The sequence below is a fragment of the Protopterus annectens genome, chromosome 13.part0 (genome assembly GCF_019279795.1).
Source record: "Protopterus annectens isolate FY-2018-M chromosome 13.part0, PAN1.0, whole genome shotgun sequence".
NCBI lineage: Eukaryota > Metazoa > Chordata > Ceratodontiformes > Protopteridae > Protopterus > Protopterus annectens.
Window position 1 is genome coordinate 1326988288 of NC_056747.1, and position 7500 is coordinate 1326995787.

A 7500-nucleotide genomic window follows, 5' to 3' on the forward strand; every position below is an offset into this window, starting at 1 on the left:
TGAATGGGCTGTCTTGTGAGAAATTTTCTAATCCATTTTTCAAGTCCCTTTTATTTATTTATTCTTTCATTTATTTAACCAGAAGCTGCTCTTCCTTCATGAATTTGTATTCACCTTTATACACCATTTTTGTTCATGTGTCATCACACGCCACTCAGAACTGCCACGAGAATCTAGCACTCACAGCCTAATATCAGTTATTATCATATCCTGTCTTCTTTCATCTATAAAATTCTTTCAAATCTTTCATCCTTTATCCATGTACAAATTAGGTAATCCACACGTCTAAAACTTTTTTTTACAATCCACAATACCCCTTACCGTACCTCACCTAATTCATTTACTAGCAACTTCACACAACCTACACAAGTCATTCCCTGGCTCTCTTCTCCAGCAGTACTTATACTTTTTATTGCTGACATACCCACACACCCAGAGGCTCACTGTCCCCAAGTTGTACAATCTTGACCCCACTATCTGTTATGCTTCATTCTTTCTCCATTGTTTACTCCCTACATCCCATCACTAGACACTTCTTCTGTCTTCCAGCTAATCTTCTCACTTCCCCCAAATCCTTGTAGTCAACATCATCATCATCATCATCAACCATCTTTTTCTTATCTTCTACATGGGGTTGGGGTGTTATGTCAGCTACTGACATCTCTCTTGATTCACTGCCACTCTCTTACCCTGTTTGACAGGCATGTCTGATTGTTGCAGGTCTTCTGTCACACAATCCATCTGTCTCCTTGCCTGATTCCCCCATTTTCTCTTGCTTTCTTCCAGTCTGTCCCAAATCCTCTTCACCAGATTGTCTTATGCTTTTCTGTCCATGTACCCAAACCGTGGTAATCTGTTTTCTTTGACCTCCTATGCAGCTAGGGCTACTTTACTTTCTGCTCTTATGCCCTCATTTATTCATCTATCCCACAGTGTACATCCTACTGCAAGTCTCAGGCATTTCATCTCCATCACCTTCTGGCTCCTCAGCTGATCTGCCTTTACTGTCCAGGTTTCTGTACTATACAGTAATATTGGTCGCATCACAGTTTTGTACACCTGACTTTTCAGCTTATTTGCTATCTTACTGTTGTACACACATCCTGATCTCCTAATATTTACATGTAAATTCCCACATCAATCTTCTCAAATATCCCACTAAATTTACACCAGTTACATAACTTGTAAGGTCTGACACTGCATCTAATCTAAGTCCACTTGCAACAATCACTCACTTCACACTCCATAACTACACCCTGTCTCTTCCACCCTACTTAGTACCAAAAGCCTTAAGAATAAGTTTGGTCAGATAAGCAGTTTTCTCAATACGCATTCACCTGACATAATTGCCATCACCACATCATATCAAATATGATCACCCCGATATGCAATACTTTTTCCCTGACCATAGCTCTATCTTTGACTCTAGATTAGGTGAATGACCAGAATTAGAAACCATAATGCTGTCTAAATCTTATCTTAACATAATTACCACCTTCTAAACCAATGCCCCCTCAGAGTTTGAGCCCAATTGGTTCCAGCAAATGATAATAACTCATTTTTTGTCTCTATTGCCTACCCTCTCTCCCCCTGCTTCTCTCTTGCAAAAAAAAAAAAAAAATCAGTTGCTCATACACAACATTTTATTCAACATTCTCTGACAAAAAAAGAACTTTAGGGGACTTCAAACTTTAATCTTCTGATTCAAAAAACTAATGAGATTGCAGAATTTATAGCTGATCTTGAACTCATATAGCTAGTCAGTGAACTAGCATGCCCAAGCCTTCTCTTGAATTAGCACTTCCTTCTAGCCCCATTAGTGACCAACATTCCCTCCAGAATCTTAGGCATTAGCATATACCCTGACACTTTTAGTGACAACTGCTCCAGCACCTTCAGTATTAACACCACTCATTCAGATGCCCCCCAAACTCATTCCTTCATACAAAGATAACCGAATAATATCTTCAAACTCAAACTCGAAACACTCCTTCTCTCTTAAGACTGGTTGCTTATACTTTCCACTCAAAGCCATATGTCTCAACCTCTTAGAGCAAGAAATATGGACAAAACCACAAATATGGGGGGGACAAAGGCCCCAAAATATGGATACTTTATAAATATTGCTCTTATAAAAGTAAAATGTTCATAGAATAACAGCTTTTGCATTAGCATGACTTTTCAGAATGATATGAAGTCTGAAACTCAAATATCTTCCATTATTTTCAGACTTTAGTCCTCGGTGATTTGTCAAAAAACCACAATGTTATGGGAAATGCCCCTAAGATATGAGTCAAATATCTAGACATTCTGTGAAAATCTGGACAGTTGATAGGTATGCTGAAGACTATAATATTTCTACAGACATAATTAATTCTAATAATGTTTTCCCAGTAATCACCAGACTTTTCAAACCCACACAAATGATTGACTGACTAAAGAAGTGAAACACCTTTTAAATCTCTGAAATGATGCATGACAGAAATAGAAATTTGGTAGGCTGTCAGAACCATTTCAACTCAATATGGAACTTCAGAAAACAATCTATTAGATGACATAGAATCAGATCTCTCACATTCAAAAAAATCCTCTCCTAAACATTTCTGGTAGAAAATCAACCTCCTTGCTGTTCATAAGGTACCTAACAGTAACAGTACACAGAGTACTATTTAGTATAAACAAAGTCATCTGTCTGTATTTGATTTCAGTAACTTCCCAAGAGTCCCATCCAGTGAGAATCCTAACATCACAGCCTCTCTTGCATGTATACCAGCCACCTGTTTCAAACTTCCATCCATCCACAACCCTTTTTCACATTTTTGCACATGGGGTTGGAATATCACTTCAACTGTGACAATCATCTAGAGCCAAGGTTTACACCACTGCATGTCAATAAAAAAAATCAAGTACCTATTAGAATAAATTCTTCTAGATGCCCCTATTAGAACTGATAATCTGGCCCCTGGTTCATTTATTACTGCAGAGATGTATTTTCAGGCCTTTAATATGCATAGTCAACCTTTCTTTTACCTCCATCTGCGTGCCCTATATCTGAAAATCTGTTCTAGTCTGACATATCTAAGTGACCCAAACTAACCAAAACTTCACACTCTCAATTTTGCCAACACAGGGAAAAATCCTAGAGAAAGTCATACAACAACATCTTTCACCATCATACCTCTCAACTGTATGGATTTTCGCAGAATGTCCAGATTTTTGCATCATATTTTTGGTCCGTTTTTCATAAAATTGTATTTTTTTTGTCAAATCATTGAACACTGAAGTCAAAAAATAATGTGCCACCTCCACACCCAAAAACAGCATGGATTTTGGCCAAGGTAAAGAATTATTTAGACCTTTATAGATGACATCCTTCATAACAAGGTTAAATGCAATCGTTCATTGACCTTATACATGCCTTCGATCTGACTGACCATATTAATGTCCCATACAGTCCAACTTGGTGTCAGCATAGAGAATTTTGTATAATTCAAAGTCTTCTGCACCATTAGAAATTTTAGAGTAAAAATTTGTAGTTCCACCTCCACAGGCACCCCGAGTCACTCATCCTTGTCCTGTATTTCCTCTATTTTGTAAATCAAACTTCTTTTTGACCTACTGTATCTCATTCTCATCTTGAGCGCAAATGACATGGTCACCTTTAGGTCCAGCAGCAGTCATTCTTATCTACGCAATGAACTTCAGCAAGACCTTAACCCACTCATAGTTTGAGTCACTACCAAGAATTTTCTACTTATTCCAGTAAATAAATAAATAAATGCATACATGCATACATACACACATATATACACACAAACATACATACATAAATAAATCTGTGATTTTTGGTATCCATCAAAAATTGTCTAAAAACTTCACCACATTACACATCAAATATCAAAATAATCTCTTCACTGCAACTATTTCATCCTTCAAATACATTTGTATTTGGCTAGATAAAACACTAAACGTCCTGCTTTTTATTGACAAAACAGCATCTAAAATAAACACTTAGCTATTCAGGACTTGTAGAATTTCTCACTTTCCTTCCCCAACAGCAGTAGCCATTATAGGTAAGTGTGTATTATTTGCTCAGCTGGAATATGGATTACCTTTTGTTGCTGCAGTTTCCAGATGAAATACCACATCCTTTCAAACTCTCACTACCAAAATCTGCGTCTTCACTGCCACACAATCAAAAAATCCAAATGACTGCCACTTAAAGAGACAGTGTAACTATCTGCTAAACACATCACTATTTCTTCCTACTACACTTTCCAAAATCATTCCCAGTCAAGACCAGCTCAAGAAAATCTGATAACAAAACTTCACTGTATCAACCATAGCTTCTCTCTTCTAGCCCTAAAACTCTGACAAGAGCTACTCCCTACTTACAAGGTCTGGCCTCCTTTATCAAATTCACACCCTAATTCAAAGTCTACATGGTCAAACAAGAAGAATGCAAATGCCTTATCTCATGTCACTTTCATTAACGCCAACTAAACTTCGTACTATTCTCTTACCTAACCCTGCTCTCTACTCACAGCCTGATTGCCAGCCTCTAAATATGTAAATATACTTCTTTACTGCTGTTTATAAACAATTGTATATACTGCTGGTTAACTGCCACTGCTGATTGTGCTATATATGAATATATTGGAACTGTATTGTACTCCATGATTGTTTTCTATGTGCATGTACTCTGGTTATTGCTGTCTAGGTGCAACCTGTGCTGGGCCCAAAAAACAAAAGCTTTTACTAGGGTTTACTATGATATTACTATGTAATAGACATATCAAAGCAGATTATTTTAACCAAATTCCTGCTGCCGTTTTTTCTGGATACAATGGGATTTCTCTGCACATCTTCTTTCTGATAGTCTTAAGGTCACAAAACACAAAAACACATTTTTGCTTCAGGCCTACCACACCTACATCCTCACTGAATTGGTGGGAAGGAGCACAAGCCCCCCCACACACACACACACACACACATGGATTATGTGTACACTAACTGTGAGATTGCACAAACTTAGAGAAGAGAAAGAGAGTAATAAAAAATGTGATACTCTGAGAAAGAGAGTAATAAAAAATGTGTTACTCGGAGAATGAGAGTAATGAAAAATGTGTTACTCGGAGAAAGAGAGTAATGAAAAATGTGTTACCAGAGAAAGAGAGTAATAAAAAATGTGATACTCTGAGAAAGAGAGTAATAAAAAATGTGTTACTCTGAGAAAGAGAGTAATAAAAAATGTGTTACTCGGAGAAAGGGAGTAATAAAAAATGTGATACAGAGAAAGACAGTAATAAAAAAATGTGATACTCGGAGAAAGAGAGTAATGAAAAAATGTGATACTCGGAGAAAGAGAGTAATGAAAAAATGTGTTACTCGGAGAAAGAGAGTAACAAAAAATGTGATACCAGAGAAAGAGAGTAATGAAAAAATGTGATACTCGGAGAAAGAGAGTAACAAAAAATGTGTTACTCGGAGAAAGAGAAAATGAAAAAATGTGATACTCACCTTTTCACTGTTATCTAACTACCATTACTAAATGCTAGTTACCTTCCTATGACAATGTTCTAAGTGTCAATTAACTGACCTTTGATAAGTAGTAGGCTTTCGCTTGTACAAATCCAAACCCACAGAACCTGGATATTCTGCAGGGTACGCAGTCCTCATTTTTTCATTTAGGTCTTTGTCTAGATCCAGTAAGTGCAATATTGTATTTAATATGTTTTAACATCAGCCACATTTTAATTTTTAGTTGAAGGATCAGACTTGTGTTCAGGTTATTCACTTTTCATGTCACGTATTATTTTTCCTTTTGGCAACCAAGCACTGTAAGTTTATTTATTTATTTATTTATTTATTTATTTATTTATTTATTTATCTGTTATGTTTTTTAACCAGAGTAGACAACAATAGCAATACATTAGCCCTTATTCTATGAAGTTATAGTATGTAATATAAACAGACAACTGAAAAAATAATTATTTAAATCATAAAAAGTGTCATATGCTAAGTATTCATGTATTCCTTTTGTTGCAGTTAACCTGAATTAAACCCAATATAACAGAAACATTGCCTCTTTTTGTTTAAATATATTATTAAGATTTTAAGAAGAAGTATTGTTAAGGCATTAAAAATAGGTCTTAACTCATTAAAGCCCCTCGACAATAATGTATTTAACCTGTGCATCTAATGAACTTCTATTTTTCTTAAAACACTGTAAACTTCTGCACTTCTGATTTGGTTCACCGCCCTTTTAAGACTAAAGACTTTCAAATGACACCTATTTTCATCTAACACAAGTCTAGCCAGTGCATTGTTCCTTCTTTTGATCCTCATGTATCGTAGGTACTTAATGATTTTTGTGGGGGAGCTTGCTAGTAGTTTTTCCCTCATATTGCCTGTCATTGCATCTATATATTGTTAAATAGGCATGTTTGCTGCCTTAGCGTCTGGGCTGCTGACACTATGGTGGAGGTAGAAGATCAAAGCAGTTTGAGTCAAGTTCATTAGAACTATCTGGATATCCTTGGTGAGAAGCAGCTACTAAAGATGCGTAACTACGTTAACGTTAGGCAGCCTTCATGCATGACGTTTGTTACTAAACTACACATTGTCATGCATTACCTATAAATGTTAATTACATCTCATAAATCAAACACTTTTTTTAGTGATTAACCTTTGTACATAGCACTTGCATTGTTAAGTGCTAGAGGGTGCAGGAACCAGAAACATGCAGATCGTGTTGCAGACAAGACCAGGACCTAGCCGATCGATATCAGGCACATTGTAGGCAAAGTGGTGCACTCCCTTTAGACTACTATATACACGCTAATGGCACTAGAACCCTAAAGACTTATTTACCGAAGACTGTGGTTGGGATAGTCTGCTCCTCTTTAGCTGTTGTCCTTCGTTCTAAGGCTGAGCTTCGAATGTTAATGTGTTTGGCTCCTTGGTTGCTGTGATACTAAGTTAGTATACTGATATACCGCTCCTGAAGATCTTATATCCTGCACTTTTCACTGCTCTTCTGGTCAGATAAATAAAGTAGTGTCTTGCAACATTAGTCCAGTAGTTCTATGTGGATGAGTGTTTCAGAAGACAAAGTGAAGAATGTTGCTATAGGACGCTAGATTTTATGCCTTTAGGAACAAATTAATACTGAGGCCAGGGAGAAGATATTATGTGTTAAGTCACAGACTGGATTCCATGAATCTGATTTGTTGCCACCACATTCATCACCTCACCAGTACAGGCTTAGCTCTGAGTTAAAAATAATAGTTATAATAAACACACTTCTGTTTCTAAGGGCATATTCTTCATGAAGTAGCTGTCTCTAACATCATAACTTTCCACCTGATCCATTTCATTGTCAGATTTAATACATATATCAGATTTAGAATAATCAGAAAATCTTAGCCATAGAGATCTTATTGAAATAAATTAAATTCTTACATCACTTACTTAGTAAAGGTTGCATTGTACTGATTG

The 7500-nt window shown here is 36.4% G+C and overlaps 1 protein-coding gene across 1 annotated transcript in view; it reads left to right on the top strand.

The window, feature by feature from the left end:
- LOC122788060 (low-density lipoprotein receptor-related protein 2-like) overlaps positions 1–7500 on the top strand; it is a 1238079-nt gene that overhangs the window by 1106272 nt on the left and 124307 nt on the right. The gene's annotated exons all lie outside the window — the stretch shown is intronic.